At 47.1% G+C, this 19543-nt stretch overlaps 1 protein-coding gene across 1 annotated transcript in view; it reads left to right on the top strand.

Moving 5' to 3' along the window:
• LOC120865894 (ubiquitin-conjugating enzyme E2 E2) overlaps positions 1-19543 on the top strand; it is a 355392-nt gene that overhangs the window by 260385 nt on the left and 75464 nt on the right. The window lies entirely within an intron of this gene.

Here is a 19543-nt window from a genome sequence, read left to right as displayed (position 1 = left end):
TACTACGACGTGCAGGGAATCATCTTTAAGTCAGAGGTACAGAAAAGCAGAGAAGATTCAAAGAACCAAAAGAGGCATAAAAATGGAAACAAAATGCCATTGTAAAAGCCGTGAAATTGCTTAGTACCAAAGAAAAGACCCTATCTTCCTAACCTTCCAGTAATGGGAAGGGTTATTATCAAAAGGGCAGCAGTATGGTCTTATTCTTCTTTGCTTAATGATTTCTGCTCTAATTTTTATTTCTTTTCTTCTGCTTCATTTTTTAATAGTTTTTATTTCTGTTATGTTATTTTTGGCTGCGCTGGGTCTTTGCGGCTGTGCACGGCTTTCTCAAGTACCGGTGGGTGGGGCTGCCTTCCCTGCAGGGCGCGGTTACTCATCGTGCTGGCTTTTGTTCCGAGCGCAGGCTCTCGGCTCGCAGGCTTCAGTAGCTATAGCGCAGGCTCCGTAGTTGTGGCGCAGACTCCGTAGCTGTGGCGCACCGGTTTAGTCGCTTCTCGGCTTCTGGATCTTACCGGCCCGAGGATCGAACCTGTGTCCCCTGCATTGGCAGGCAGATTCTTATCCACTGCACCACCAGGGAGGTCCATTATGGTCTTATAAACAGAAGTAGAGGGAAAAGCCTTAAATTTAGCAAAATTAAGCTCAAGAGCAAACTTTCTAGTTAAAAAAATTAAACAGTGACTTTAAAGCCAGTAATAGGAAGCTGCCCTCTTTAATTTAGGCAGATGTCCTGCCCTTTGTTGGAAGTCTCGAAACAGATCACTGTTTGCAGCTATTCAGGTAAATAGGGTACTGTTTGGTTTGAATATGATATTAGATACTAACATTTTAGCAAGTCTATAAAATATCAGTGACTGTTTTGTGGTCCTAACATATAAATATGACAGTAGGTTTGGACTTGGGTTCCCAAAGGGAAATTAAATCCATCAAAAGCAAAGAAGAATCCCAGCTGGCAGAAGCAGTACTTGACAGACTCAAATAAGACAGGGTTTTCCTGTAATATATTCTGTTCTGAACCTTTGTTTCAGCTTTAACATTTCTATTTTTTTAAATGCTATTCCAGCCAGTCCACCTGCGTCAAACGGATAATAGCTTTTCATAAGTAGGAACAGGTTTTTTTCTGCACGTGGATAATAGGAGCGGCCTGTCTTTGGGAACAGGGTTCTTTCTCTAGACTCAGACTCCTCTTTTTTTTTATGGGAATTAATTACTGGGTGCCCCAGAGCTTTGCTTTTATATACTACATATATTGTAGACACACTATGTCCTTAGCATTTGTTTCCGTTTATAAAGAATACAATTAGCCTTTTTAATGTTTAGTTCAGTCACAATTAAAGCTCCCCCAATGGTTAGGGATTGGTCTTTCCAAGGCTGAGAAGGTGTTTTTAATTATTCATTCCTTGGTTTGTTTCTTACAGCCACCTCAGCTGTGCTTTATTATTCAAAGGTTAATGCAAACCAAGAAGTGGGTAAATTAAATCGGCTCGGCAGCCGGTGGACCTCAGTGGCGGCAGCCCCTGGAAGATGGAGATGGGCAGCGAAACTTAGTTTTCCCACTGCAGCACTGCCAAACGCAGAGCCCCGAAAGCAAGCCCTCAGAGGCGGCCCACGTCGGCGGGAACTATTCCGGGACCCTGCAGATGGGTGGTTCTTAAGCAGCACATCTTCAATAAAACCTGTGTTTTGCTTACAAAGAGAGAAGACAGTGGCCGAAGTCAGAAGGACAGTCATAGCTTCCGTTGAAAATGGATGTAGATGCCATGACTAATGAACTTTGTATAAGAGTAAATCAGCAAGTTGGGAGAGATGGTTTAAAAGATCTTATTTGCAAGACAGAGATAGAGACACGGGGTAGAGAACAAACGCATGGACACCAAGCGGGGAATGAGGGCGGGATGAATCGGGAGGTTGGGATTGACATCTCTATACCACTGATACAGTGTGTGAAACAGGTAGCTGATGAGACCCTCCTGTGCAGCACAGGAGCTCTGCTCTGCCCCGTGATGACCTAAATGGGAAGGAAATCCAGGAAAGAGGGAGATGCGTGTGTGTGTACAGCTGATTCACCTTGCTGCACAGCAGAAACTGACCCCACGTTGCAAAGCAGCTACACTCCAATAAGAATCCACTTTAAAAAGAGTAAATCAGCAAGCTGAGGGTTCGAAGTCACTCGTGTAAATGTTTCACAAGGGCTGATGGCAGAATCTCCCATGAAAGTGAGGGCATTCTGGGCTGACCTTAGACAGCTGAGCAGTGTGGACATGTCATAACCTGACCCCAGGACCCAAGCAGGGAGCACAGTGTTTCCAGAGCTTCTCATTTGCTTCCCTTTGAAGAATGTGTGTTCTTTTCAGCTACGGAATCAGAATTGTATAAGACTCCTGAGGATGCCTGATCGCCGTTAGGGCTCAGATGACGTAGGGGTGAGGCCTCGTGAGCACGCTGACTGTCGGAGAGGAGCTTCTGAGTCTTCTGCTGGTGCTCCATGCTCGCTCCTCCTCCTCGGGTGCGGGCCGACCTCTTAAATTCACTGGAGGTGACCAGACTAAGCAAAGCAAATCAGAGAAAGACAGATACCATGTGTTATCACGCATACGTGGAAGCTAACTTTTTTTTAATGATACAAATGAACTTTTTTTACAAAACAGAAGCAGACTCACGCACACTTAGAAAGCAGCTGTGTGGCTACCAAAGTGGGGGAGGTGAGGGAAATGGTAAACGAGGTTGGAATTTACATTTACATATAAAATAGATAACAGGCAGGCGCCTACTGTGTGGCAGAGGGACCTCTGCTTAATACTCCAGAAAAGAAGAAGTACTGATGTATGTTTAGCTGAACCACTTTGCCGTACGCCTGAAACCAGCACACCATTGTAAATCAACTCTATGCAGATAAAGTATAAAAGACCTTCATGTCCAGCTGGGACGCGCCTGTGCCAGGGGCCCCCAGAGCCCAGTCAGGCCCCCCGTCTCCTCTCACGGAGCGGGCACGACAGGTGGGCTCATGCCCCTTTCCTGCCTTTACTCCCGGGGCCGCAGCCTCCTCTTCTCATCATTACTGATGGGATGGAAGGAAAGGACAGATGATGAAATCTGTGCAGGTCACTGAAAATCTAAATTTTTTTTTAAAGCACAAGCTTTCTTTCATGAAAGCCATTGTAGCGTAGTCGGAAATCTAGGTTTATGAGATTTAACGGGTTTAAGGAGGAAAGAAGTAGGTGGAATCATCTCAGTTGAGGCTCATCATCCCATCACACCAGGTTGTGGTGAAGGTTAAAAGATGATGCTTCTGAAAGGCTTTGTAAACTCCCTAAAGCCGTCCAGAGAAAGAGTGTTAAATCCTAACTAAACGCTGCTCACTGAGTTGCTAAGTGTGTGTCGGAGGCTGGGTTTACACGTCCCCTGTGAGCGCAGGGGCGCCTCTGCTTTCAGTGGTCCCTGTCTGCCCATGTAGCCGTTCCCATCTCTCCCGCGCAAGCGTGGGGAGCTCTGCTCTGCCTTCCAGTTCATCACCAGGGCTGCCACCCCTTCGTTTCTCCCGCGTCCAGTCTGCGCTGATCCCGGCTGTCAGAGCGCTGGGTGGGAAGGAGACGAGCTTTTGAACGAGGCCGTTCAGGGTGTGGGCTTCCCTGGTGGCTCAGATGGTACAGCGTCTGCCTGCAATGCGGGAGACCTGGGTTTGATCCCTGGGTCGGGAAGATCCCCTGGAGAAGGAAATGGCAACCCCCTCCAGTACTCTTGCCTGGAGAATCCCATGGATGGTGGAGCCTGGTGGGCTACAGTCCATGGGGTCGCAAAGAGTTGGACTCGACTGAGCGACTTCACTTTCTTTCATCCAGGGTGTGAGACTCAGTTCCAGCATTTACTGTGTAACCTTGGACGAGCCCCTGATCTCCTCTGAGCCTGAGTTTCAGTTAAGAGGAAGTTCACAGAGTGGCTGTAATTTGAGGAAATTTACATTAAGGGTAATAGTTACCACCTGCTCTTTACCAGGAGCTGTGAAGTGTCCCTGTGACACTTTCTGAACATTTAACCCTCAGGACAGCCCCGCAGGTAAATGGTGTTCCCTTCTGGAGAGCAGAGTGGAGCAGGCCTGCATGGCGCCTGGGGTACAGAGACTATACTCTGTCGGGGGTTTCACTGTGTGATCCCCACTCAGAAGCTTCATCGGTGTCAGCCTCCGATGTCCATTCCGCCCACCCGCAGCTCTTTTCCTAACGTAGGTTCTGTTCGGTGGACCTGCGTGCTGCCGCTGCTCTCTGGGGTGAAGTGAAGTGAAGGTCGCTCAGTCGTGTCCGACTCTCTCTGACCCCATGGGCTGTACACTCCACGGAACTCTCCAAGCCAGAACCCTGCAGTGGGCAGCCTTTCCCTCCTCCAGCGCATCTTCCCAACCCAGGGATCCAACCCAGGTCTCTCGCATTGCAGGCGGATTCACCAGCTGAGCTGCCAGGGGAGCTGCTCTCTGGACCACACTTTGAGACCCTTGGTGGCTCTCAGCCCCAGGTGCTCGTTTAGTTCTGACTGAGTTGGTCTTGGGTGGGACCCAGGCTTTTTTTGTTAAGTTCCAGAAACAGTTCGAACTTGTTTTTAAAGCACTGCTGCTGCTGCTAAGTCACTTCAGTCGTGTCCGACTCTGTGCGACCCCAGAGACGGCAGCCCGCCAGGCTCCCCCGTCCCTGGGATTCCCCAGGCAAGAACATTGGAGTGGGTTGCCATCTCCTTCTCCAATGCATGAAAGTGAAAAGTGAAAGTGAAGTCGCTCGGTCGTGTCCGACTCTTTGTGACCCCAGGGACTGCAGCCCCCAGGCTCCTCCGTCCATGGGATTTCCCAGGCAAGAGCACTGGCGTGGGGCGCCATCGCCTTCTCGTAAAGCACTGGACTCTCTTCATCCTCATCCCCTGTTTATTCACTGAATGTGTGTGCGCTCAGTTGCTGTCGTGTCTGACTCTCTGTGACCCCACGGACTGCAGCCCCCAGGCTCCTCTGACCATGGGGTTGTCCAGGCGAGAACACTGGAGAGGCTTGCCATTGCCTCCTCCAGGCATCTTCCCCACCCAGGGATCAAACCCACATCTCTTGCACCTCTTGCCTTGGCAGTCAGGCTCTTCACCACTTCACCACCTGGGAAGCCTGTGTGTGGAGTTTCTTGGTTGAATCTCCAGAGCGGGCAGAGAGATCAGTGATGGAAGCCTGCAGCTCGCGGGAGCGTCACGTTAGAAAACCCCCCAGACCCCAGGTGCTGTCGCAGTCCTTAAGGCCCTGCCCTGCCTCAGCTCGGGCCAGCGGGTTTGCTGTGCTCCCGACAGGGAGCCCGCTTTCCCCTCCCTGCTTTGGACCCGCCTCGCTCTCCCTCACTTGTCAGGTCCCGCGCCTGTGGAAATGGACTTCGCCCTTCACACAGTGCGTGCAGAGGCGGGACTCAGCCCTGGCCCTGGCCCTCTGCAGCCGTCTCCTGCGCCGCTGTGCTGTCTTCATAGCCTAGTGCTCTATCCAGGTGTGCATTTTTTTTCAACCAACACTTCTTAAGTCTCTGTGTGTGCAGTTTACTTTTGCCATGAGTCTTATTTTTCATTTTTCATTTATTTTTGGCTGTGCTGGGCCTTTGCTGCTGCACACAGGGTTTCTCTCGTTGCAGCGGGCGGGGGGGTCCGCTCTGGTTGGATGGTTACGCTCCTCATGGTGAGCCTCTCCTGTGGCGGTTCCACTCGTTGCGGAGCACAGGCTCTAGCGTGCGCAGCCTTCAGGAGTTGCAACTCCCTGGCTGTAGGTCACAGAGTCAGTAGTTGGGGCGCACAGGCTTAGTTGCTCCACAGTGTGTGGGGTCTTCCCGGCCCAGGGATCGAACCCGTGTCTCCTGCCTTGGCAGGCAGATTCTTTACACTGAGCCACCGAGGAAGCCTGCCATTAGCGTTTGGGTTGACTTCTTTCCTCTCCTCTGGGCTAACCTTGGCCTCCAGGCAGCGGGTGAAAGAAGGTGGTGACAGTGGGTCTTAGGGCACAAGGCAACGTCAGGGATACAAAGAAAAGCACGCAGGTTGCAAGATATTCAGCCAGTTTACTCTTTGGGAGTAAGTTAGGCAGCTCCATGAAGCAGCTGTTGCTCACCATTTTCCTATGGAAGAAACAAAGATGGTCTCAGCCAGTGAGAAATGTGTCCAGTATATAGGAGGTATCTAACCTACTTGAGAAACAAAATTGCCTTGATGGTAACTCTGTATACAAATAAACACACGAATCTTAGCTCTCCTAAGAGTCATTAACTGTCCTCAAGTTCTGCCCCATCTTAAGGTTCAAATAGAATTTTTACTTTGGTATCATTTAAATGTCAGAAAGTCATAAAGCTGCCTTTGAAATGGTACCTGGGAATCTTGCATTCTGTCGCCTTCAGTGGTAACGTTTTGGAGAATTGCAGCGTTTTGAGAAGGATTTGGCTCCCTGAAAACTGCACCCGGGCAGCAGTGGCTTGTCTCCTTGTCACGGGCTTGTTTAACCTGCAGATAAGATCGGGAGGCACATTAGAGCTCTCCAGCCTTCCTGCCTGACTCTTGGGGGTGGGCTGGAGATCTTACCTAATATTAAGATGCAGTTCATGCCTCGTGGGCTAGCTCCTAAATGGTTCTCACAGTGCAGATAAGACAGGCTAATTCTGGAGGCCTGGGGACCTTGAGAGCTCTCATTTCTCACATAGACTAGAGAAAATGCACAGGAATTTGGGGGGGTAGTGGACAAAAGCAGGATGGCAAGAAAAGGTAGGTTCCCTGAAGAAATGAAGAGAGTCCTCAAGGATCCCTGTTTCTCCTTTGAAAATTTAAAGAGAGAGAGAGAATGTGGTAGCTGAAATAAAAATGACTGTTTACCAGACCTGGATCTGCCCTGGAACCTGCCCAGGATGTGAAGTACAAGAAAGTCCAGGGCTTGCCTGGTGGTCCAGTGGTTAGGAATCCACCTCGCAGTGCAGGGGACAGCGGCTCCTTCCCTGGTCCGGGAAGACCCCACAAGCTGTGGGGCAGCTGAGCATGTACACCACAACACTGAGCCCGGGGGCTGCAGCTCCTGACGCCCGAGCCTCCAGAGCCTGTGCTCCGCAGCAGGAGAGGCCGCCGCGGCGAGAAGCCTGCACAGCACGGCGGGAGAACGGCCGCCACAGCCGGGAAATACAGGCAGAAATCCACCTTTCAAAGAAGGAAAGTCCAGATGTCGGGCGTGCCCTCTGCTCTCCTGTCTTGAGCAGAGCAGTTCGCGGGCACAGTGGCCACGTGGATTTCCGGTTGAGTCTGGGGTCTGACGGGCCGCAGTGGTGAGGTGGGAAGAGCTCTCACCGGGGTCAGAGGCTCACTGTTCTTCTCTAGGTGTGGGCTGGGCCAAAGCACTCTGCTTTACTGACCCTTCATTTTATCTCCTTTCAAATGAAGGCTTTGAGACTGAAGTGGTCCCCAGAGGGAGAGGAGCTTTTTCATTTTTCAAATTATTTCGCCCCCACCCACCCCCTTAGCGATGCTAAGAATCACTGCTGCAATGGGTCATTTCTTCTGCAAGGAGATAAGCATACATCGAAAAAGACTCGAAAGATTCAGACTAACTCCATCACCCTATTGCTAGAGTCCTCTCAGTTCATGTAGGATTAAAAATTCTGTAATTCAGTATTTTAAGTACTGCTCATTGATTTTATGCCAAATTGCCTCAGTCGGGGGAATTCCAGTCCCATTCTAATGCTCGCTTCTGTGTGATGAAAAAGTTGAACTATTGGTAGATGGTTTCCGAAGTCTGTATAACTCTAACCTTCTTTCTAACAACCCAGTTGTGTAAAATAAGATGCAGTTCTTTTTGACTCTGTATGTATCTTTGTGCTTACAAGTGAGTGAGTCTTAAGGAAATTAGCTTAGAATGGAAAGTAAGAATATAGGGAGAATACACGTTTTTTTCTCTGAGCTCTTCCTTCCTGCTTCCCAGTTTCTCTGCTTCTACCTGCTATTTCATAGTTCTGTCTCTTAAAATTACGTCTGTTACAGAGTTGTGCAGTCAGTGTAATATATCACATATTAGGAGAAATGAACACACACACGCACTCCTGAAAGAGTGTGCCTTCTTTGGTAACTTCTAGGAGGTTAGTTTTTGACTTAGCATACTATCTTGCTAGCTCCTGCATGCCCTGGGAAATGCTTTGATTCTTCAGCAGTAATTATTTTGCACAGTTAACAAAAGATCCAAGGTAGATGAGTAGAGACTTCTAAGATTTGGTAAAAAGTTAGAGGCGCTGTCCTGGTGGCTCAGTGGTAAAGAATCTGCCTGCCAGCGTAGGGAGTGTTCTGTTACCCAGTCGTGTCTGATTCTGCAACCCCATGGACTTCAGACTCCAGGCTTCCCTGTCCGTCACCATCCCCCAGAGCTTGCTCAGACCCATGTCCATTGAGTCAGTGATGCCATCCAACCATCTCATCCTCTGTTGTCCCCTTCTCCTCCTGCCTTCAATCTTTCCCAGCATCAGGGTCTTTTCCAATGAGTTCCCTCTTAGCATCACATGGTCAAGTGTTCAAGTTTCATCTTCAGCATCAGTCCTTCCAATGAATGTTCAGGGTTGATTTCCTTTAGGATTGACTTGTTTGATCTCCTTGCAGGCAAAGGGACTCTCAAGAGTCTTCTGCAGCACCACAGTTTGAAGGCATCAATGCAGGATCCATGGTTTCATTGCTGGGTCGGGAAGATCCCCTGGAGAAGGAAACGGCAACCCACTCCAGTGTTCTTGCCTGGGAAATCCCACTGACAGAGGAGCCTGGCGGGCTTGAGTCCATGGGGTCACCAACTAAACCACAACAACTGTAGTCAGATGAATTTTCCCCATGTTTGCATCCCAATCGGAAAAGTCTGATTGAGGATAAAGATCCTTCCCATTTTTTAAAGCACTCGTTCACAAAAAGTAACAATTCATTTTCTAGGGATACCTTGAGAATAAGCCCCAGACTCTTATGAGCTGGAAAGAAACTGGGAAATAGTAATGGGAGGGAACCGTCCAGCTCTGCTTGGAATTTAGAATATACAGTGGATCTTTTCTTTTCTTCTTTCATTGTCTTTCCTTTTAGGATTTCACCCTTTTGCCTGATTCCCCCCCCCTTTTTTAATTTCTTGTTTTATGTATGAGTGTAGTTGATTCACAGTGTTGCGTTAGGTTCGGGTGTACAGCAGAGTGATTTTGTTATATATATTCAGTACTGTGACATTCTGACTTCCTGAGATGTTACAGTGGTGTTGATGATACCGGTCTTGTAGGAAAAATTACTGAACAAACACAGGAACGCTTGGGAGTCTGTGAGAGACATTCTCTGTTGGGCTTCTCAGGAGCGGCCATCCTGGCTTATTTTCTCAGCACCCTCTCGGCGATCAGGGATGCCCCTTCACCATCAGGGCAAGTTCTTCTTTCCTCTGATCCAGATAATGTTGTTTCTTAACTCTTCTTCTTTGCCCAGTATTAAAGGCCCCATAAACAACTTTTTATGATGCCATGTTTGCATAGAACGTTACTCCTGCCTTTAGGGGTAAAGAAGATGCCCTGGAGGAGAAGGCAGGTAAGACCTAAAGGACAAACAGGATGGTCAGACCTGCAGAGCTTCTTCTCCAAAAGCTCCCAAAAGAGCCCAGACCCCATGGAGCTTCCGCAAGTGGTTCCAGTATGGTTGGAGGATGGAGTTGGAGGAGAGCAAGTTTAAAGAAAGAGGTCACAGAAGTCAGCTAGAGCCAGATCTTTATGGAAGACTTCACGTGTGCCTGAGGAATGGAGAAGCCAGAGAAACAGGGAAACACGATCCCATTTAAAAGGTTTTCTGGAGAGTGTCCATTCTTCCCTTTAGTGGGAGGATGGGAGGAAAGCAAGACTGGAGGCAGGGAAATCACAGAGAATGCTGCTGGCACCGTGAAAGTGACAGAGGATACAGCCCGGAGACAGGCCAGAAAGGCGCTTGGCAGCAGGACTCGACAGGCTCCGCGGGACTCAGAGGCGAAGGAAGAGGCAGGCCTTCCTGTCCAGCACCAGCTCCCAGAGCTTACTCAAACTCATGTCCATTGGGTCAGTGATGCCATCCAGCCATCTCATCCTCTGTCGTCCCCTTCTCCTCCTGCCTTCGATCCTTCCCAGCATCAGGGTCTTTTCCAGTGAGTCAGGTCTTCACATCAGGTGGCCAAAGTATTGGAGTTTCAGCTTCAGCATCAGTCCTTCCAATGAACATTCAGGACTGATTTCCTTTAGGGTGGACTGGTTGGATCTCCTTGCTGTCCAGGGGATGCTGAAGATAGCAAGAATTAATAGATTGTAAATCAACTACACAGTGAAATGAAGCTTGGTCCAGGTTGGCTCTCGGGCTTCTGATGAGGTTAAAGATTCCATCGGTGTCTGGCTGGTTGATTTTCAAAGGTGGACGATGGACCACCATGTGGGGGGTGAGAAAACAAGGCGGTGGGGGGTGGGGCCCCGAAGGGGGCAGACTGAGGAGCAGGAGGAGGCCCATCATCTGTACCCGGTCTCAGTAGCCTGTTTCTAGTCCCAGGGTCTTGAAACCTTTGTTAGAAAACCACCAGGCAGTTAGCCTTTCGAGTGAGCTGGTACACTTCTGTACCACCCACAGGCGGGCCTGAGAGCCGCAGTAGCAGCCCACATTTGCAGGCTTACTATTTGGGCCCTTCTCAGCCCATTTCCCAAGCTCTGTGAGTGCAGTTCCACTGAAATTTCACATTGCAGGTAGGTGCTGTAATGCCTTGTGTTTCCCATGAGAAAACTAAGGCAGAGAGAGATGACATATTTGCCAGGGTCAGGTAGGTGTCTGGGTTTCCCCAGTGGCTCAGCGAGTGAAGAATCCACCTGTAATGCGTAAGACACAGGAGACGTGGGTTGCATCTCTGGGTTGGGAAGATCCCCCGGAGAAGGAGATGGCAACCCACTGCAGTATTCCTGTCTGGAGAATCCCATGGACAGAGGAGCCTGGCGGGCTGCAGTCCGTGGGTCGCACAGAGTCGGCCGTGACCGAGCTCAGACGGTGCTCATGCAGGGGCGGGGCTGAGATGCGCACAGACCGTCTGGCTAGGAGCCTGCCCCCAGCATCAGTGCGGCTCCATGCTACAGGCGTCTCCGGGCACCAGCCTCTGTCTGACCTGGTTACAGAAGAAGGGATCGTTAAAAGCATGAAACGCTGAAACATCTGACGCTCACTTTTCTGATCCAGCCAAAGTGTATGAAAGCCCGTTCTTCCACTTCGTGTGGGTCCTGACATATTAAACGCGTCCCAGTGGGTCTGCGCTGTGCGTGTGTGTGACCACCAGCCACGTGGACCTATTTGGATTTAAATTCACTGAAACTCAGTGAGGTTTCAGATCCACTTCCTCATTCTCACTGACCTCGTTTCAGGTGCCAAACGGCCACGTGTAGCTGATGGTTACAACACCTGCTCAGGATGAAAACTTGAACATTCCCACCGTCACAGAAAGTAGATTCAAGGCAGTTACTGTCATAGAAATATAATATGAAGCACGTGTGTAATTTAAATTTTCTAGTAGCCACATTTAAAAAAGTAAAAAGAGGTAGGTGAAATTAATTTTGACGCATCTTGGCCCAGTACACTCCAGATATTATTTCAGCACGGAATGGATAATAAGTAATGAGGTCGTTCACTTTCTTTCGCATTGTCGTCAAAGTTTGGTATTTATTTTATTTTCACGACACATCTTGTTTTTTTACTGGTATTATAAAAACTTTTTTTTTTGCACTGTAAATTCTTTTCTCCTTTATTTTTATTGAGGTATAGCTGATTTACAATATTATATAAATTTCAGATGTACAACATAGTGATTCAGAATTTATAAAGGATATCCTCCATTTATAGTTATTATAAAATGTTGGCTATATTTCCTGTCCTGTACGATACATTCTTTTTAAGGTTTTTTCATTTTAAATTCAGTTTTTAAAGGTTACTTTCCATTCAGTTATTACAATGTTACGAGACACTGGCTTGTGTTCCCATGTTGTACTATAACCCTTGAGCCTGTCTCACACCAAATAGTTTGTACCTCCCACTCCCACACCCCTGTGTTGCCCCCGACCTCTGGTATAACTAGTTTGTTCCCTGTGTCTGTGAGTCTGCTTCTGTTTTGTAAGATTCGCCATTTTGTAGTATTTTTTAGGTTCCACATATGTGTGAGATCTACAGCATCTCTCTCTCTCTGACTTCACTCACTTAGTAAATGCCCTCTAAATCCTTCCGTGTTGCTGCGAATGGCACACTTTACTCGCTTTTATGGCTGAGGAATATCCATCGGGTACCACGTCGTCCTTATCCATTCATCTGTTGATGGACAGTTAGGTTGCTCCTGTTATCTTGGCAGCTGTGAATGGTGATACTGTGAATACAGGGTGCATGGATCTTTTTGAGTTAGTGTTTTTGTGTTTTTTCAGCTATATGCCCAGGCGTAGGATTGCTGGCTGGAAGGGTAGTTCTAGTTTTCTGGGAAATCTCCACGTGCTTTCTCCACAGTGGCTGTGCTGCGCTCAGCAGTGTGCACACATCCCTTTTGCTCTGCTTCGTCACCCGCATCTGCTGTCTGGGTTCCCTCTGGTGATGGCCATCCTGACGGGCGTGAGATGCTGTCTCACCACGGCTGTCACTTGCGTTTCCTGGTTAGGGGTGCTGAGCATCTTTTCCTGACAGTGCGTCTCACCTTGAACTGGCTGCAGCTCACGTCCTCGATGGCTGCGTGCCCACCATATTGTCCAACGCCGTTCTAGACACTCACACTAGGGCTTCTCAACTGGGATGTATTAAAGTGATTGTGGGACAGAGGGCTGTGTAGTTCATGGACCTCTGCTATAAGCTTTGGGATTATAAGTGGTGCAGATAGACCACTTCTCAGATGATGGAGGTGGCCAGATTGCCAAGGCTCAATCTGTGTATTAAGGAAATAACATTAGTGTTAAATGCATTTTAAAACACCAGTCTCAAGCCCTCGATGCATCCTTTTTCCTCCCCAGCATTTCTTCTTGGGGTTTTTATGTACACACACTACACAAGGTAGGTAGTCAACAGCGCCTCCCGTCCAGCACGGTGAGCTCTGCTCAATCTCCTGTGATGGCCTGTATGGGCAACGGATCCGGGAAGGAATGAGTGTGTGCGTAGCTGAATGTGAATGTATAACTGAATCGCATTGCTGTACACCGGAAACCAACACGGCGCTGCACATCAGCTATCCTGCAATGAAATCTTTAAAAGCCTAAAAACCAGAAATAAAGCACCAGTCTGCTTTTCAGATAGTTTGTCACTGCTAGGATTTTCTCTGAAGGTCACATTTTGGCAGCATGAAGCGACTCAGAGTGATGTTGTTAACGGAGTTGTTTAATCCACTGTTAATGACTTCGAAGAAGCAGTAAAATTTGGAGTTCTGACTGAGAGCCAGATAAAGCTTGGATCAGGCATAACTGGAATATGCGTTATCTGCAGGCACCGTCCACTTCCTGGAGTGCCTCCTGCCGTCTGCTTTCGAGTTCCCTCTTTGGAGGCACAATTTGGTGACTCCTTAATTACTTACATTATATAACTAACTGTGATGACCGTTCTTGGAAAATTATCTTAAAATGTCTCAAAGGGACTCTTACATTACATCTTCGGATTTGGGAACTGCGTCTCTGCTCCTTGTTTCCTAGCTGTGTGCTCTCCTCTTTGCATTTAATTAAATTTCTTCACTTACCTTGAAGTAATGTTGTAAACAAAAACCTATAATTTACTCGACCTTTAAGTCCTTCCTTTTAATAAACTTATCTGTTTTTGTTGGGTCTAAGAAAGTGTTAGTCGCTCAGTCGTGTCTGACTCTTTGCAACCCCATGGACTGCAGCCCGCCAGGCTCCTCTGTCCTTTGGATTCTCCAGGCCAGAACACTGGAGCGGGTTGCCATTCCCTTCTCCAGGGGATCTTCCCAACCCAGGGATCGAACCCTTGTCTGTTGCATTGCAGACAGTCTTTATAGTCTGAGCCACCTGGGAAGCCCATATTTTTTAAATTAAATTTCTTTATCTCCCTTGAAGTAATGTTGTAACTACAAACCTATAATTTACTCTACTTTTAAGCCCTTCCTTCTAATAAACTTATCAGTTCATTTTGGGTCTAATTATAGCTTGGACAAAGCTGTGTATTATTTATCTCAATGAGTGAGCTTGTCTGGCAAAAAGATGCTGCTGTTGGCATATCCTCACTGTCACCTGACCTGAATATTCTGTCTGCGCCTCACTGCCCCCTTCAGGAGAGGAGGCCAGTGGTCAGATGGGGCAGGAAGGCTGGGCCCCAGTCCTTTGAATTTTATTTCAGTATTTGGCGATGAACTTGGCTAACTGTGATTTTATTTTTTGTATTTAAATAAGAGAAATCAAAGCCTCGAAATAAAATTAAACCCTCCTTCCGATCTGTTTCCTCCCATCGCCTGGTCCAGCTCTCCCACGTTCCTTGCACAGCTGTCCTCTTAAATTTAGGTGTGTTTTCCAGTTCACTTCTTGAAAGGCGCTGACACAGATATGTATCCATAAATGATACAAAGTATTGTCTTATGTCTTTAGTTCCTAGAGTAGGACCACACAGTACGTGCAACCTCCTGTTCTCACGTGACAGCTTGGTCGGCTTTTTCTGCATACTTAATATGAAAAATTGATACAGATCTAAGAATATATTAATGTCTAATACGTAAGGAAGTTATGAAACCTAGTAGTAAAACAGATAGCTCCAGAATCCATCACACGTCCTGAGAAGGAGAGCATCCCCAGAACCCCTGAAGCTCCTCCCGAGCTCTACTGGCCACCCTCCACTTCTCCCCAGGAGACGCCTCTCTGGAACATTCAGTGTCTGTCCCTCCCTGGGTTCTTTCTTGTTTGTTTTTATACTTTGTAGAAATAGTGTTATATGGTGCATATTCCTTTTATACTTGCTTTTCGTATTCATTAGGATATTCTTAAGATTTCTCAATGTTAGTTTATATGTTTTCATTGCTGTGTAGTATTCCTTTGGGTGAATTTACACCTTTTTCTGTCAGTGGACATTTGTGTCACTGCACGAATTTGCTGTTTCATAACTTACTCAGACAAGTATATTCTGGGCACGAGAATCTCGTCCATTTTATATGATCCCAGTTTATGGCTCGCCTTGTCCCTCTCTGTAGTCAAACTGTAAAGCTTCTGACTTTTGCATTTAAGTGCTTAATCCATCTACAACAGAGGTTTATACGTTTGTGTGCCAAGTCGCTTCAGTCGTGTCTGGCTCAAACCGACCCCGTAGACTGCAGCCCGCCAGGCTCCTCTGTGCAGAGGATTCTGCAGGAATACTGGAGTGGGTTGCCTTGCCCTCCTCCAGGGGGGTCTTCCCCACCCGGCGATCGAACCCATGTCTCTTTAAGTCTCCTGCATTTGCGGGCAGGCTCTTTACCACCAGTGCCGCCTCCTTGAGGTAGAAATTCAGTTTCTCTGTTGTCCAAAGACAAAACTGTCTTCTCAGCCCCATCAGTTCCAACATCTGTCAGATTTTCATTTGTGTGTAGAAAAGTTGGAGGAGCTTCCCTGAGGTCCCAAAAGCATCCTAGAATCAATGTGTCAAGTTTTGTTTTTTAAAAATCTGTTGGACTTTTGATTAGAATTACATTGAATCAAGGAAAAATTGACATCCCCAGGGTCCTGGGTCTTCTTACTTGGTGTCTTCATTTATTTAATTTCCTTGAGGGTATTTCAATATTTTTATAGCTTTCTCCATAAAAATCTTATATATTTTTCCTGAACTCTATTCATAGGTTCCTTGTATTTTTGATACTATCGTAAAAAGGATTTTAAAATGCATTTTCTAGTTTTGTTGGTGTGTTGAAATGCAGTTGATTTTTGTCTGTTGATCTTATATCCTGCTACCATGTTAAACTTTTATTAAATTTAGAAAATGGTACATAGATTTGGGTAGCTTTCTTCTGTGTACATAAATACCATAAATGCCAGCCATTTTATTTCTTCCATCCCAGTCTCTTTCATGCCTTGATGGATATGAGCTCTAGAACAGTAATGACTGGAAATAGATTTAGTGGGCATATTTGTCTTGAGCCTCAATTTTTAAGGCATGAACTTTTAATATTTTACCATGATTATACAGTTGCTATGAGGTTTTTGGTATGTGCTTTTTATCAAGTTAAAGAAGTTTCTTAATATTCTGAATTTGCTAGGAGTTTTTTCATGAATAGCCATCATTAAAATTTATTGAGTGCTTTTTTTTCACCTATTGTGATTGTCATTTTTTTCTACTTTAATGTGTTGCAAGTAAATTACATTAATAACTTATATAAATAAATTACATTAATAACTTAAATTACATTAATAACTTGCTGTTATTAAACTATCCTTGCCTTCCCAGAATAATCCCAAGTTGGTTAAGATGCATGCTTTTCTGGCATTGTTCCAGCAGTCACCACAAGAAACTCTTCCCCGATGGCTGGCTGCATTTCCCCCTCGGCGTTTCATACCCGTGGCTCATTTATTGTGCCACTGCAGATTTGCCCCGCTTAATCACCCGCCCCTCTCTCTACCCTGGCTCCCGTTTGGCAACCACCTGTCTGTTCTCTGTATCTGCAAGTTGGTTCTGTTTCCATACACGTGTTCTTTGGCTTTATTTTCGAGATGCCGCATGTCGGTGAGATTCTGTAGCATTTGTCTTTCTGCGTCCGACCTGTTTCATTCCACATTGTGCCTGCGAGGTCATCTGTGCTGCCCCGAACGGCGAGATTGCTGTTTTTATGGTTCAGTAATATTTTATATATATATATATATATATATATATACGCACACACATATATATACACACATTCCACATCTTCTTCTATATTTGATACATACATTTATTTTTATATGATATATAATAGTATTATATATGTGCTGTGTACTAAGTCACTTCAGTCATGTCCGACTCTTTGTGATCCCATGGACTGTACCCTGCCAGGCTCCTCTGTCCATGGAGTTCTCCAGGCAAGAATACTGGGGTGGGTTACCATGCCTTCTTCCAGGAGATCTTCCTGACCTAGGGATCGAACCCACGTCTCTTAGGTCTCACGCGTTGCGGGCAGGTTCTTTACCGCTAGCGCCACCTGGGAAGCCCCATATATTATCATTTATACCTATGCACATCTTCTGGGTATGTATCCAAAGAAATGAAAACAGTAATTTGACAAGAACATGCATCCCAGTGTTCGCTGCAACATTGCTTACAGTGGCCAACAGATGTATATCTGTGTCATAGATGAAGTGAAGTGAAATGTTAGTCGCTCAGTCATGTCTGACTCTTTGTGACCCCATGGACTGTAGCCCACCAGGCTTCTCTGTCCATGGAATTCTCCAGGCAGGAATACTGGAGTGGAGAGCCATTCCTTTCTCCAGGGGATTTTCCCAACCCAGGGACCAAACCTGGGTCTCCCACAGTGCAGGCAGATTCTTTACAGCCTGAGCCGCCAGGGAAACCCATGTCATAGAGGCAGTGTAATGCTTATATATATGCAGAAGGCAGTGGCACCCCACTCCAGCACTCTTGCTTGGAAAATCCCATTGACGGAGGAGCCTGGTGGGCTGCAGTGCATGGGGTCGCTAGGAGTCAAGACACTACTGAGCGACTTCACTTTCACTTTTTACTTTCATGCATTGGAGAAGGAAATGGCAGCCCACTCCAGTGTTCTTGCCTGGAGAATCCCAGGGACGGGGGAGCCTGGTGGGCTGCAGTCCATAGGGTCGCTAGGAGTCAGACACTACTGAGCGACTTCACTTTCACTTTTCACTTTCATGCATTGGAGAAGGCAGTGGCAACCCACTCCAGTGTTCTTGCCTGGAGAATCCCAGGGACGGGGGAGCCTGGTGGGCTGCCGTCTATGGGGTTGCACAGAGTCGGACACGACTGATGTGACTTAGCAGCATATATATATATATCTCACAGACACAATGCAATGCACATACGTGTGTCATAGATGTGATGCATATAAATATATAAACTGCGATGCCACATGTTCCTCATCTGTTCGTCTCCTGATGGGCACTCAGGTCGCTTTTGTGCCTTGGCCGGCGTCAGCGACGCCACAGTGAACGCCAGGACGCATATTCTTTCCGCATCACTGTCTGCGTGTCTTTGGGTCGCACCCAGACGTGAACTCGTCGGATTGCACGGCAGCTCTACCTTCAGTTTCCCAAGGACTCTCCACACTTTTCCACAGCAGTGGCACCAGCTCACATTCCCACCAGGAGTGCAGAAGGCTCCCTTTCTCTCTTCGCATCCCTGTCAGCACCTGTTGGTTGCTGTCTTTCTGATGACTGCCGCTATGACGGGCGTGAGACGATACCCATTGTGGTTTTGATTTGCATTCTGTGATCAGTGATGTTGAGTGGCTTTTCCTGAGCTTGTTGGCCATGGGATGTCTTCTTTGGAGAAATGTCTGTTTAGGTCCCCTGCCCACTTCTTAATAGGTTGTATGTTTTTTTATGTTGAGATGTATGGATTCTTCGTGTTCTCTGGATATTATCCCCTTAACGAATTTGTCATTTGCAAATACCTTCTCCCATTCAGTAGGCTGCCATTTCATTTCAGAGATAGTTTCCTTCACTTGGAAAAGCTAGTTTGAGGTAGATTGACTTCACTTTCACTTTTCACTTTCATGCATTGGAGAAGGCAATGGCAACCCACTCCAGTGCACTTGCCTGGAGAGTCCCAGGGACGGGGGAGCCTGGTGGGCTGCCGTCTCTGGGGTCGCACAGAGTCGGACACGACTGCAGCAGCAGCAGCCCTATTTGTTCATTTTTGCTTTTGTTCCCCTAGCCTGAGAGACACAGCCCCAAAAATGTTGCCGAGACAGACGTCAAAGAGTGTACTGCATTTGTTTTCTTCTCGGATTTTTGTGGGCTTGGGGCTTACATTTAAGTCTTTAATCGCTTGTGAGTGTAATGGTGTATGTGGTGTGAGAAAGTCCGGTCTGATTCTTACGTGTTGGTGTCCAGTTTTTCCAACGCCATTTATTGAGGAGGCTGTCTGTTCCCTGGTGTGTTGATGTATTCTTCCTCCATTGTCACAGATAATGACGCATGCTGTTTTGGTCTCCTGCCCAATAATGAAATTGTAAATACGAACTAATTTCACAGTATGAAAGAAAACAAATCTTTGTTGGCAATAAAATCTTCTCAAGCACCTTAACAGGATTGCCCACTTTGCTACAGGGTGTGAGGGGATTTCTGGCTGATGTACTGTGAGGTTGGTGTGGCAGGAAGAACGCTGGAGGGCTTAATTTTAATCTCGCTTTGCCTTCTGTTACTCTGGAAGAATGCGGACAGTTCAGTTGGCTCGTGTGGGTCTTCTTTTCGTCCGTGAGTTTCTCTGCGGCTGCGGAGCACAGGTTTGCCGCTAGTAGCCGCGTGGCTTCCCTCGCTTGGCTCTTACTCCAGCAGCAGCATCTGACGAACTCTTGTTTACTGAGTACCAAGAACAAGGCAGAACCTGGTCCTCGGAGGACTTCCAGAGAGGG

The sequence above is a fragment of the Oryx dammah genome, unplaced genomic scaffold, assembly GCF_014754425.2.
Source record: "Oryx dammah isolate SB20612 unplaced genomic scaffold, SCBI_Odam_1.1 HiC_scaffold_7, whole genome shotgun sequence".
NCBI lineage: Eukaryota > Metazoa > Chordata > Mammalia > Artiodactyla > Bovidae > Oryx > Oryx dammah.
This window is presented reverse-complemented; position numbering and strand designations above follow the sequence as displayed.